The following is a 14,216-nucleotide window of genomic DNA, read 5'->3' as shown; positions in this document are numbered from 1 at the left end:
TGGATGACCTCCGAGACCCCTTCTGACTCAATGATTCTATTGGGGGAAAAACCTCTCAGCTTTGAAGAGCAGCAATCCATAGAAGGGAATAAGGGGGCCCTGTAAACCAGTGGAGGCTGGCGGCGCCAATGTCAGCGGGGCAGCGAATCCGCTCTGCGTTTCAGTCAGAACCAGTCAGAACTCTAAAGGAGCTCTCCAAGGTGCGCCCCGAGTACCTTGGATAGCTTCTTCAGACTTCTGACTGGTTCGCACTGAAACCCGGAGTACCTCGGACAGCATCTTGGACAGCGCCTTTAGAGTTCTGACTGGAACCCGGTGCAGATTTACCGCCCCAGTGACATCCAACTCCACCTGTGACACTTTGGAGGGTGCGAGAAGGGCCTGAAGAGCAGGACATCGACTCCTTCACAGGACACGGCTGCTTTCTGTGTTCCTCTTTAATTGCCCGGGGTCAGTAAAGGGTACCACAGGGGCACAAGCGAGACAGCGACAGGCTTGGGAGGCGGGTGCTGGCGCAGGGTCGCAATGGCTCCCCTCCCGCCTCCATCCTCTGTCTGCCGGGATGTCTCCTCTTACGCTTAATTGCTAATAAACAGCCAGCCACTCTCCTCCTCAGTAGGCCGCATCCAGAGCCAAAAGAGCGAGGAGGCAGGGTGGGGGGCAGGCCGCTATGCCCATTTTGGAGGTGCATGTCCCGTTTTGGAGGCGTCCGTGAATTAATAATACCCAGGAACGTATGACATCAAAATAGGAATGTTCTATGCCCCTTGCTCCCCTGAGCATCAAGATGTTCCAGGCATGGTACTTAGCATGGTTTGGCTTTGTTTCGGGGGGAAGCTTACAACCCCTATCATCCCTAGCTAGGGCTGTCTTTTCCGCTGGCGCTACAGTAGTTGTCGAGAGCATATTTCCTGGGGGAAAAAAGGGGGGGGGACTCACTAGAAGCTACATCAAGTAGTCTCTGCAAGCTGAAAAGGGAATGATCCAGGAATAAGGGAATGCCCCCCTGCCCCTGGTGCAGCCTGACAACATCGCCCCAGGCTGGGCCCTGGCAGGACCTTGGCAAAGTGCCTCCTCTACCGCATCAACTCCCCCTCCCGTCATGGTGAATGGTCAGGTGAAGGGGGGGGCAGAAGTGGATAGGGCGGGTTGCTGCCACGTAGGGGCAAGGACAGACCTGATCTGCAGGAGAAGCAACGTAACTGGGTGCAGTATCAGCGCATCAGTCGGTGCAGCATCGGTGCATAGCGGTGCATGGCTCCGTGCTGAGAAAAGAAGCCATTCAATGGGTAATAGGAAGAGGGGTCTTGTCAGGACGTTCTGCAGGGGGGATTGGGGTGTGTGTTTCCATTTGAGGCTGTCCCGGGCTCCCTACTCCATGACTTAGGAGTGCTCACATCTTGCCCTCCTTCTGTGTTGACCTGAGAGCAGTTTTGCACACTCAGTAATCCAGCCTTCCCCAGGTGTGTTTGGATCACAACTCCCATGCTGGCTGGGGATCATGGGGATTGTAACCTAATGCAACCACAGGGCCCTGGATTGGGGGAGGCTACTCTAGTAAGCATGTTGTGGGCTGATAGTGACCATTTTCGGTGCGCCAAGTGGGCCTTAGGAAGCATTACTAACAACAAAGCTAGCGGAGATGACAGTATTCCAGCTGAGCTATTTAAGATCCTAAAAGCTGATGCTGTTAAAGTGCTGCACTCCATATGCCAACATATTTGGAACACTCAACAGTGGCCACAAGACTGGAAAAGGTCAGTTTACATTCCAATTCCGAAGAAGGGCAACGCCAAAGAGTGTTCAAACTACCGTACAATTGCGCTCATTTCACATGCCAGCAAGGTGATGCTCAAAATCCTACAAGCTAGGCTTCAGCAGTATGCGAACCGAGAACTACCGGAAGTACAAGCTGGGTTTAGTAGAGGCAGAGGAACTAGAGATCAAATCGCCAACATTCGCTGCATCATGGAGAAAGCAAGAGAATTCCAGAAAAACGTCTACTTCTGCTTCATTGACTACGCTAAAGCCTTTGATTGTGTGGATCACAACAAACTGTGGCAAATTCTTAAAGTGATGGGAGTACCAGACCACCTTACCTGTCTCCTGAGAAACCTGTACCAGGGTCAAGAAGCAACAGTAAGAACCGGACATGGAACAACCGAGTGGTTCAAAATTGGGAAAGGAGTACGACAAGGCTGCATATTGCCGCCCTGCTTATTTAACTTATGTGCAGAGTACATCATGAGAAACGCCGGGTTGGATGAATCACAGGTTGGAATTAAGATTGCTGGGGGAATTGTCAACAACCTCCGATATGCAGACGATACCACCCTAATGGCAGAAAGCAAAGAGGATCTCAAGAGCCTCTTGCTGAGGGTGAAAGAGGAGAGTGCAAAAGCTGGTTTGAAACTCAACAATAAAAAAACGAAGATCATGGCATCTGGCCCCATCACTTCCTGGCATATAGAAGGGGAAGAAATGGAAGCAGTGACAGATTTTACTTTCTTGGGCTCCAAGATCACCGCAGACGGTGACTGTAGCCATGAAATTAAAAGACGCTTGCTCCTTGGGAGGAAAGCTATGGCCAACCTAGACAGCATAGTAAGAAGCAGAGACATCACCTTGCCGACAAAGGTCCGTCTAATCAAAGCTATGGTTTTCCCAGCAGCAACGTATGGCTGTGAGAGCTGGGCTATAAGGAAGGCTGAGCGCCGAAGAATTGATGCTTTCGAACTGTGGTGCTGGAGAAGACTCTTACGAGTCGCCTGGACTGCAAGGAGGTCAAATCAGTCAATCCTAAAGGAAATCAACCCTGAGTGCTCATTGGAAGGACAGATACTGAAGCTGAAGCTCCAATATTTTGGCCACCTGATGCGAAGAGAAAACTCCCTGGAAAAGACCCTGATGCTGGGAAAGACTGAAGGCAAAAGGAGAAGGGGACGACAGAGGATGGGATGGCTAGATAGCATCACCGACGCAATGAATATGAACTTGAGCACGCTCCGGGAGAAAGAGCGGGACAGGAAGGCCTGGCGTGCTATGGTCCATGGGGTCACGAAGAGTCCGACACGACTGAACGACTGAACAACAACAACAACAAAAGCCATGCTGCTAGGGTCACTTCAAACTGTTTGCAACAAAGGACTGAGCGCCTTCCAAAGACCCATTTTATGGAACGAACAGGCAGTGTTGTGTCTTTTAAAATAGTGCAGGAAGGAAAGAAAGGCGCCAGAGACAGGTGATTCTGCCACATCATAGCAGAGGAAGTTGCTGTCGCATTTCACTGGGTGAGTGACAGAGTGATCAATTCCTAGAGTCCAATCACAATGCAGTGATGACTCGAAGCAACATGGATTTGTCAAGAACAAATCCTGCCAGACGAATCTGATCTCATTTTTGTAAAATGAGTACCCAGCTTGCTGGGGGGAAAGGTAGTCACGACTGGGGAAGGCAATGGCAAACCACCCCGCTATAGTCTGCCACAAAGATGGAGACTTCCATTGGAGAAGGAAATGGCAACCCACTCCAGTATTCTTGCCAAGAAAACCCCATGGAACGTATCACAAGGCTAAAAGAGATGACGCCGGAAGATGAGCCCCTCAGGTCGGAAGGTGTCCAATATGCTGCTGGGGAAGAGCAGAGGGTATTTCCAAGTAGTGCCAGAAAGAGTGAAGCGGCTGGGCCAAAGCAGAAAGGACAGTCAGCTGTGGATGTGTCTGGTGGTGAAAAGAAAATTCGATGCTGTAAAGAACAATATTGTTTAGGAACCTGGAATGTCAGATCAATGAATCAAGGTAAGCTGGAGGTGGTCAAACATGAGATGGCAAGATTGAATATCGACATCTTGGGAATCAGCAAACTAAAATGGACAGGCATGGGCGAATTTAATTCAGGTGACCATCATATCTACTATTGTGGGCAAGAATCCCTTAGAAGAAATGGAGTAGCACTCATAGTCAACAAAAGGGTGGGAAAAGCAGTACTGGGGTACAATCTTAAAAACGACAGAATGATCTCAGTACGAATCCAAGGCAAACCATTCAACATCACAGGAATTCAAGTCTATGCCCCAACCACTGATGCCGAAGAAGCTGAGGTTGATCGGCTCTATGAAGACCTACAACACCTTCTAGAACTAACACCAAAAAAAGATGTCCTCTTCATCATAGGGGATTGGAATGCTAAAGTAGGAAGTCAAGAAATCACCGGGAAAACAGGCAGGCATGGCCTTGGTGTACAAAATGAAGCAGGACAAAAGCTAATAGAGTTTTGCCAAGAGAACACGCTGATCATAGCAAACACTCTTTTCCAACAGCACAAGAGGCGACTCTACACATGGACGTCACCAGATGGTCAATATCGAAATCAGATTGATTATGTCCTTTGCAGCCAAAGATGGAGAAGCTCCATACAGTCAGTCAAAACAAGACCTGGAGCTGACTGTGGCTCAGATCATGAGCTGCTTCTTGCAAAATTTCGGCTTAAATTGAAGAACATAGGGAAAACCACTAAACCGTTCAGGTATGACCTAAATCATATCCCTGATGAATATAAAGTGGAGGTGAGGAATAGATTTCAGGGATTAGACCTGATAGACAGAGTGCCTGAGGAACTATGGACGGAGGTCCGTAACATTGTTCAGGAGGCAGCAACTCAATCCATCCCAAAGAAAAAGAAATGCAAGAAAGCCAAGCGGCTGTCTGATGAGGCTTTACAAGTAGCTGAGGAAAGGAGGGAAGCGAAAAGCAAGGGAGAAAGGGGAAGATATATCCAACTGAATGCAGAGTTCCAGAGAATAGCAAGGAGAGACAAGAAGGCCTTCTTAAATGAACAATGCAAAGAAATCGAGGAAAACAACAGAATGGGAAAGACTAGAGATCTCTTCAAGAAAATTGGAGATCTCAAGGGAACGTTTTGTGCAAAGACAGGCATGATAAAGGACAAAGAAGGCAGGGACCTAACAGAAGCAGATGGGATTAAGAAGAGGTGGAAAGAATACACAGAAGAACTATACAGGAAAGATCTTCATGTCCCTAATAGCCATGATAGTGCGGTCACTGAACTTGAGCCGGACATCCTAGAGAGTGAAGAGAGTGAAGTCAAGTGGGCCTTAGGAAGCATTACTAACAACAAAGCTAGCGGAGACGACAGTATTCCAGCTGAGCTATTTAAAATCCCAAAAGATGATGCTGTTAAAGTGCTGCATTCAATATGCCAACAAATTTGGAACACTCAACAATGGCCGCAAGACTGGAAAAGGTCAGTTTACATTCCAATTCCAAAGAAGGGCAACGCCAAAGAGTGCTCAAACTACTGCAGAATTGTGCTCATTTCACATGCCAGCAAGGTGATGCTCAAAATCCTACAAGCTAGGCTTCAGCAGTATGCGAACCGAGAACTACCAGAAGTACAAGCTGGGTTTCGAAGAGGCAGAGGAACTAGAGATCAATTTGCCAACATTCGCTGCATCATGGAGAAAGCAAGAGAATTCCAGAAAAACGTCTATTTCTGCTTCATTGACTACGCTAAAGCCTTTGATTGTGTGGATCACAACAAACTGTGGCAAATTCTTCAAGAGATGGGAGTACCAGACCACCTTACCTGTCTCCTGAGAAACCTGTACGAGGGTCAAGAAGCAACAGTAAGAACCAGACATGGAACAACCGAGTGGTTCAAAATTGGGAAAGGCGTATGACAAGGCTGCATATTGTCACCCTGCTTATTTAACTAATATGCAGAGTACATCATGAGAAATGCCGGGTTGGATGAATCACAGGTTGGAATTAAGATTGCCGGGAGAATTATCAACAATCTCCGATATGCAGATGATACCACCCTAATGGCAGAAAGCGAAGAGGATCTAAAGAGCCTCTTGCTGAGGGTGAAAGAGGAGAGTGCAAAAGCTGGTTTGAAACTCAACATTAAAAAAACGAAGATCATGGCATCTGGCCCCATCACTTCCTGGCATATAGAAGGGGAAGAAATGGAAGCAGTGACAGATTTTACTTTCTTGGGCTCCAAGATCACCGCAGACGGTGACTGTAGCCATGAAATTCAAAGACGCTTGCTCCTTGGGAGGAAAGCTATGGCCAACCTAGACAGCATAGTAAGAAGCAGAGACATCACCTTGCCGACAAAGGTCCGTCTAATCAAAGCTATGGTTTTCCCAGTAGTAATGTATGGCTGTGAGAGCTGGACTATAAGGAAGGCTGAGCGCCGAAGAATTGATGCTTTCGAACTGTGGTGCTGGAGAAGACTCTTACGAGTCCCCTGGACTGCAAGGAGGTCCAATCAGTCCATCCTAAAGGAAATCAACCCTGAGTGCTCCTTGGAAGGACAGATACTGAAGCTGAAGCTCCAATATTTTGGCCACCTAATGCGAAGAGAAAACTCCCTGGAAAAGACCCTGATGCTGGGAAAGACTGAAGGCAAAAGGAGAAGGGGACGACAGAGGATGGGATGGCTAGATAGCATCACCGACGCAATGAATATGAACTTGAGCACGCTCCGGGAGAAAGAGCGGGACAGGAAGGCCTGGCGTGCTATGGTCCATGGGGTCACGAAGAGTCCGACACGACTGAACGACTGAACAACAACAACAACAAAAGCCATGCTGCTAGGGTCACTTCAAACTGTTTGCAACAAAGGACTGAGCGCCTTCCAAAGACCCATTTTATGGAACGAACAGGCAGTGTTGTGTCTTTTAAAATAGTGCAGGAAGGAAAGAAAGGCGCCAGAGACAGGTGATTCTGCCACATCATAGCAGAGGAAGTTGCTGTCGCATTTCACTGGGTGAGTGACAGAGTGATCAATTCCTAGAGTCCAATCACAATGCAGTGATGACTCGAAGCAACATGGATTTGTCAAGAACAAATCCTGCCAGACGAATCTGATCTCATTTTTGTAAAATGAGTACCCAGCTTGCTGGGGGGAAAGGTAGTCACGACTGGGGAAGGCAATGGCAAACCACCCCGCTATAGTCTGCCACAAAGATGGAGACTTCCATTGGAGAAGGAAATGGCAACCCACTCCAGTATTCTTGCCAAGAAAACCCCATGGAACGTATCACAAGGCTAAAAGAGATGACGCCGGAAGATGAGCCCCTCAGGTCGGAAGGTGTCCAATATGCTGCTGGGGAAGAGCAGAGGGTATTTCCAAGTAGTGCCAGAAAGAGTGAAGCGGCTGGGCCAAAGCAGAAAGGACAGTCAGCTGTGGATGTGTCTGGTGGTGAAAAGAAAATTCGATGCTGTAAAGAACAATATTGTTTAGGAACCTGGAATGTCAGATCAATGAATCAAGGTAAGCTGGAGGTGGTCAAACATGAGATGGCAAGATTGAATATCGACATCTTGGGAATCAGCAAACTAAAATGGACAGGCATGGGCGAATTTAATTCAGGTGACCATCATATCTACTATTGTGGGCAAGAATCCCTTAGAAGAAATGGAGTAGCACTCATAGTCAACAAAAGGGTGGGAAAAGCAGTACTGGGGTACAATCTTAAAAACGACAGAATGATCTCAGTACGAATCCAAGGCAAACCATTCAACATCACAGGAATTCAAGTCTATGCCCCAACCACTGATGCCGAAGAAGCTGAGGTTGATCGGCTCTATGAAGACCTACAACACCTTCTAGAACTAACACCAAAAAAAGATGTCCTCTTCATCATAGGGGATTGGAATGCTAAAGTAGGAAGTCAAGAAATCACCGGGAAAACAGGCAGGCATGGCCTTGGTGTACAAAATGAAGCAGGACAAAAGCTAATAGAGTTTTGCCAAGAGAACACGCTGATCATAGCAAACACTCTTTTCCAACAGCACAAGAGGCGACTCTACACATGGACGTCACCAGATGGTCAATATCGAAATCAGATTGATTATGTCCTTTGCAGCCAAAGATGGAGAAGCTCCATACAGTCAGTCAAAACAAGACCTGGAGCTGACTGTGGCTCAGATCATGAGCTGCTTCTTGCAAAATTTCGGCTTAAATTGAAGAACATAGGGAAAACCACTAAACCGTTCAGGTATGACCTAAATCATATCCCTGATGAATATAAAGTGGAGGTGAGGAATAGATTTCAGGGATTAGACCTGATAGACAGAGTGCCTGAGGAACTATGGACGGAGGTCCGTAACATTGTTCAGGAGGCAGCAACTCAATCCATCCCAAAGAAAAAGAAATGCAAGAAAGCCAAGCGGCTGTCTGATGAGGCTTTACAAGTAGCTGAGGAAAGGAGGGAAGCGAAAAGCAAGGGAGAAAGGGGAAGATATATCCAACTGAATGCAGAGTTCCAGAGAATAGCAAGGAGAGACAAGAAGGCCTTCTTAAATGAACAATGCAAAGAAATCGAGGAAAACAACAGAATGGGAAAGACTAGAGATCTCTTCAAGAAAATTGGAGATCTCAAGGGAACGTTTTGTGCAAAGACAGGCATGATAAAGGACAAAGAAGGCAGGGACCTAACAGAAGCAGATGGGATTAAGAAGAGGTGGAAAGAATACACAGAAGAACTATACAGGAAAGATCTTCATGTCCCTAATAGCCATGATAGTGCGGTCACTGAACTTGAGCCGGACATCCTAGAGAGTGAAGAGAGTGAAGTCAAGTGGGCCTTAGGAAGCATTACTAACAACAAAGCTAGCGGAGACGACAGTATTCCAGCTGAGCTATTTAAAATCCCAAAAGATGATGCTGTTAAAGTGCTGCATTCAATATGCCAACAAATTTGGAACACTCAACAATGGCCGCAAGACTGGAAAAGGTCAGTTTACATTCCAATTCCAAAGAAGGGCAACGCCAAAGAGTGCTCAAACTACTGCAGAATTGTGCTCATTTCACATGCCAGCAAGGTGATGCTCAAAATCCTACAAGCTAGGCTTCAGCAGTATGCGAACCGAGAACTACCAGAAGTACAAGCTGGGTTTCGAAGAGGCAGAGGAACTAGAGATCAATTTGCCAACATTCGCTGCATCATGGAGAAAGCAAGAGAATTCCAGAAAAACGTCTATTTCTGCTTCATTGACTACGCTAAAGCCTTTGATTGTGTGGATCACAACAAACTGTGGCAAATTCTTCAAGAGATGGGAGTACCAGACCACCTTACCTGTCTCCTGAGAAACCTGTACGAGGGTCAAGAAGCAACAGTAAGAACCAGACATGGAACAACCGAGTGGTTCAAAATTGGGAAAGGCGTATGACAAGGCTGCATATTGTCACCCTGCTTATTTAACTAATATGCAGAGTACATCATGAGAAATGCCGGGTTGGATGAATCACAGGTTGGAATTAAGATTGCCGGGAGAATTATCAACAATCTCCGATATGCAGATGATACCACCCTAATGGCAGAAAGCGAAGAGGATCTAAAGAGCCTCTTGCTGAGGGTGAAAGAGGAGAGTGCAAAAGCTGGTTTGAAACTCAACATTAAAAAAACGAAGATCATGGCATCTGGCCCCATCACTTCCTGGCATATAGAAGGGGAAGAAATGGAAGCAGTGACAGATTTTACTTTCTTGGGCTCCAAGATCACCGCAGACGGTGACTGTAGCCATGAAATGAAAAGACGCTTGCTCCTTGGGAGGAAAGCTATGGCCAACCTAGACAGCATAGTAAGAAGCAGAGACATCACCTTGCCGACAAAGGTCCGTCTAATCAAAGCTATGGTTTTCCCAGTAGTAATGTATGGCTGTGAGAGCTGGACTATAAGGAAGGCTGAGCGCCGAAGAATTGATGCTTTCGAACTGTGGTGCTGGAGAAGACTCTTGCGAGTCCCCTGGACTGCAAGGAGGTCAAATCAGTCCATCCTCAAGGAAATCAACCCTGACTGCTCATTGGAAGGACAGATACTGAAGCTGAAGCTGAAATACTTTGGCCACCTAATGCGAAGAGAAAACTCCCTGGGAAAGACCCTGATGCTGGGAAAGACTGAAGGCAAAAGGAGAGGGGGACGGCAGAGGATGAGATGGCTGGATAGCATCACCGACGCAATGCATACGGGCTTGAGCTCCGGGAGAAGGAGCGGGCAGGGGGGCCTGGCGTGCCGCGGTCCGCGGGGCCACGAAGGGTCGGACCCGACTGAGCGACTGAGCAACAACATACACGCCCAGGATCGGGCCCCAACCCTCCGCAAAAAAAACCGCGCCCGCGAGTAAAAACGCCTCTCGGCGCCGCGGCACTTACTCCCGAGGAGGCGCGCGCGCGCGCCCCCGAGGCACGCGCGGAGAGCGACTCCCGAGGAAGCCCGCCACGCGGCCGGCGCAGGGCTGGGGACGAGCCGCGCATGCGCGGCGCCGCGCGCTCCTCGGCCCGCGGCGCCTCCTCGGAGCAGGCGCTCGAGCGGCCACCTACGCCCGCCCTCCGCGGCCGGCGACGGGCGCTGCGAGGGGTCCTTCGCCGCCTCATATCGCGGGGCGGGAGGCGAGGCGGAGGATCCGGCGGCCGCTGCGTTCCCGCCGCGTGGGCGGGAGGCCCCTCAGGCAGCGCGGCGGGCAGCCCGGAGCTGGGCCCGGCGGCGGCGGCGGCGGCGGAAGGAGGGTCTCCGTGGGCCGCCCGCGGGCTCGCTCGGCCCCGTCCCGGCTCTCATGGGCCCGGCTGGAGGTGAGGCGAGGCGAGGCAGGCGCTGGCGAGGGCACCCGGCGCCCTCCCTCCCCCGCAGCAGCCGCCCGCGGCCCCCTCCCCTGGCCGGGGGCTCCCGGGACCTCCGCCCCGGCTGGGCCCTCCGTTCCCTGGAGCCCCGCAGGAACTGCCCCCTCCTCCCCGCCCTCCAGCGCCCCCCTTCCCTCCTCCTTCCCCCCCATCTGCCCCACGGACTCCTGGGAGTTTCTCCCCAGCCCCCTGCCTCCCCCCAAGCGCCTAATGCCCCCATTTCCTCCCTTCCCCCTCCCGCAGATCCCCTTCCCCCCATGCGCACCCTTGTCTCCTCTTCCCTTTTTCCTGCCCCACTGATTCCCGGAGGTTTCTGCCCCAGCCCCCTTCCTCCTCTCCTTCCGCCCCCCACCTCATGGCCTCCCCTTACTTCTCTCCCCAGTGACCCCCTCCCCACACACATATCAGTGTGTCGTAGTCTCCCCCCATTTCCCCACGGACTCCTGGGAGTTTCTTCCCAGCCCCCTGCCTCCCCCCAAGCGCCTAATGCCCCCATTTCCTCCCTCCCCCCCGCAGATCCCCCTCCCCCCCGCAGATCCCCCTCCCCCCCGCAGATCCCCCTCCCCCCATGCGCACCCTTGTCTCCTCTTCCCTTTTTCCTGCCCACTGATTCCTGGAGGTTTCTGCCCCAGCCCCCTTCCTCCTCTCCTTCCGCCCCCCACCTCATGGCCTCCCCTTACTTCTCTCCCCAGTGACCCCCTCCCCACACACATATCAGTGTGTCATAGTCTCCCCCCATTTGCCCCACGGACTCCTGGGAGTTTCTTCCCAGCCCCCTGCCTCCCCCCAAGCGCCTAATGCCCCCATTTCCTCCCTCCCCCCCGCAGATCCCCCTCCCCCCCGCAGATCCCCCTCCCCCCCGCAGATCCCCCTCCCCCCATGCGCACCCTTGTCTCCTCTTCCCTTTTTCCTGCCCACTGATTCCTGGAGGTTTCTGCCCCAGCCCCCTTCCTCCTCTCCTTCCGCCCCCCACCTCATGGCCTCCCCTTACTTCTCTCCCCAGTGACCCCCTCCCCACACACATATCAGTGTGTCGTAGTCTCCCCCCATTTGCCCCACGGACTCCTGGGAGTTTCTCCCCAGCCCCCTGCCTCCCCCCAAGCGCCTAATGCCCCCATTTCCTCCCTTCCCCCTCCCGCAGATCCCCTTCCCCCCATGCGCACCCTTGTCTCCTCTTCCCTTTTTCCTGCCCCACTGATTCCTGGAGGTTTCTGCCCCAACCCCCTTCCTCCTCTCCTTCCGCCCCCCACCTCATGGCCTCCCCTTACTTCTCTCCCCAGTGACCCCCTCCCCACACACATATCAGTGTGTCGTAGTCTCCCCCCATTTGCCCCACAGACTCCTGGGAGTTTCTCCCCAGCCCTCTTCCCCTTCCTCTCCCCAGGCGGCCTCACAGATCCATTTCCCTCTCCCCTACTAGCTCGCCAGTCCTCACTATCCTTGTCTCCCTTCCCCTTTGCCTCACTGGCTTCCCAGGAGTGCTCATCCTGGCCTCAGTCCCCCTGAATCCATCCTTCCAAGGCCACGATTTCTGCACCTGCACGTCCCCTTCTTTCTCCCCTCGAAGACCCCTCCCTGCTGTTCTCTCTGCTCTGCTGGAGTTGCAATGCCAGCTTCCTCCAGCTGTCTAATGTCCCTATATGCTCTTCCCCATGTGTTTGCCTGGTGCCCCCTAACTTCCTGTGCCACCCCACCCCCACTTACACCCTTTAAAAAAAGAATACAGGCAAAACTTCAAAAACTGTCACAAGGATGTATTTCCCTGCTGCTGTGCATCGCTTTTCCCTGCTCAACCCACAGTAGCCTTTTGCCCCTTTTGTTGACTCTCTCTCAGGATTCTCTGCTCATGGGTTCATCTTACAGCGCTGTTTTTCATTCTCTACCCCCCACTAGTGTCCCAGCCTCTGTTGAGCCCCCCACTCCTGTTCCCTCTGCTATTTCTGCCCCGCTAAACCTGAAGAATCCCTCCCTGTTCTGTTTCTCTGCCCCGCCCCCCATATTTCTGCCCATTCCTACCTCCGGTGAGAGGAGTTGTTGTTAGAGGCTTCAGCCTGTATGGCTGTCGCTCAGCAAAATGGAATCCATCTGTCTCTTCCCTCCTCTCCCTATATACTTTTTTAGTGGCTGCTTCCCCTCGAAAAGCATTGTTAAACCTTCCTGTCTGGGTTGGCCTGCAGCGCTCCGGGTTTAGTTGCAAAGGGGTGTTGGATTCATTCTGTTTTCTTCTACAGTGGGGTGGAAGGGGGAAGGTTGGCTTTGTTTCCTGTCTTGAGCATTTAAGAGAGAGCAGCCCCTACATTGGAATAAATAAGTACTTAATGTCATACCAACTATACACCTGGTGCTGTACTACAAACATGTAAATTGGACACTTCCCTGATGACCTGTGGCGCATGAGAATTGCCTCTAGGCCAACAGGCAAGGGAAGGTTGTGGACAAAACGTGATCCTTCTCCCCACCCCCACTATTAGGCTAATATACAGATGTCTAGTCAGGCCAGTAAAATATTTTTGTAGGCTAGTAACTTTTTGTATGCGTATATACACAATTGTTGGGCACCACAACTCCCCAAATGCCTCTTCCACCAGTTCTTTGGTTTAATTTTAGGAAGTGCTTGTGTTTAATGCTTTTTCTTTTTTCCTTTCTCCCCGTCTTCCTTCCTCTGGGAATTTTGGAGTCTTTTTTGCTGCCCTAGCTGAATTGCCAAGGAACGAGTGTGACTTTACGAGCTCTGTTAATTATAATCTTGCTTCTTTGTAAAGTGGAGAAGATGCAACTTTGCCTGTGGGCTGGGGAGAAACGAAGCGAGCTTGCCAGTGCCCCGCCCCCTTCAAGCATTCCCAAGCAGGTGCTGGCTATGCAGCTATCTCTGCTGGTTGGGTCTTTTTAAGCGGGTGCTTCAGGGGCATCTGCTTTGTATCACAACCTATTGGATCTCCTCTGCCTCTTTCCACCCCCACAGTAAAATAGGCACAGAGGTTGTGCTGCTTCTCCAGCTTCACGTGGTGAATTGTGTCATAAATGTACACGCCAGCCTTGTGATCTCTTAATGCTCAAGGGCAGTATAGCATCACCATGCGTTTAACATTTTCCCTGCCCGCACACCCCGTGAGTACAGGATTAGAGCTTGAATCATAGAATGGTGTTGTGAATGTGTGTGCCATCTTCCGTTCTGATATTTCAGTCTTCAAGGCAGAAGGGTCGCATTGCGTAGTGCTAGTGTTTTCCTCCCTCCTTCAGAAATGGAATGCGCCTTGAGCATGGAACTATGAATGGTGTTCCTCCAAATTTCTACCTACTGAATGTCTTTCTAATACCTCAGTGTTCACAGGAGACTTTGTGTTAGAAGCCAACAAAATCCTGCTGATTAGGTGAGATGACAAGAGACCCTGTTCTCTTCTCCTTATGTATCTTGCGTCTCCTCCTCCCAACAGCTGCAAAGGATTGTCGTGGAGAATCCCTGTGTGTCCCCGTCTCCTGAGATGGCTGGCTCTGCTGGTGTTGTGGGGGGGCGTCTGAGCAGGGGCACGCTGCCCGGTCGGAGGGAGACGAGACAGGTAAGTGAT

The 14,216-nt window shown here is 50.8% G+C and overlaps 1 protein-coding gene across 2 annotated transcripts in view; it reads left to right on the top strand.

Moving 5' to 3' along the window:
* Positions 1-10,315: 10,315 nt before the first annotated feature.
* Positions 10,316-14,216, top strand: part of PI4KB (phosphatidylinositol 4-kinase beta) — a 49,584-nt gene continuing 45,683 nt past the window's right edge. Inside the window, exons 1-2 of one of the 2 annotated variants that reach the window (XM_084824024.1) lie at positions 10,316-10,602; positions 14,085-14,207. The gene's annotated coding sequence lies outside the window, so the exon portion shown is untranslated. The remainder of the gene's footprint in view (positions 10,603-14,084; positions 14,208-14,216) is intronic. The other variant, XM_084824022.1, reaches the window with a different exon arrangement.

Source organism: Heloderma suspectum, chromosome 17 (assembly GCF_057233095.1).
Source record: "Heloderma suspectum isolate Gila_16-S chromosome 17, 16-S_ref, whole genome shotgun sequence".
Taxonomy (NCBI): Eukaryota; Metazoa; Chordata; class Lepidosauria; order Squamata; family Helodermatidae; genus Heloderma; species Heloderma suspectum.
Note: the sequence above shows the minus strand (reverse complement) of the source record. Positions and strands in the feature narration are given on the sequence as shown.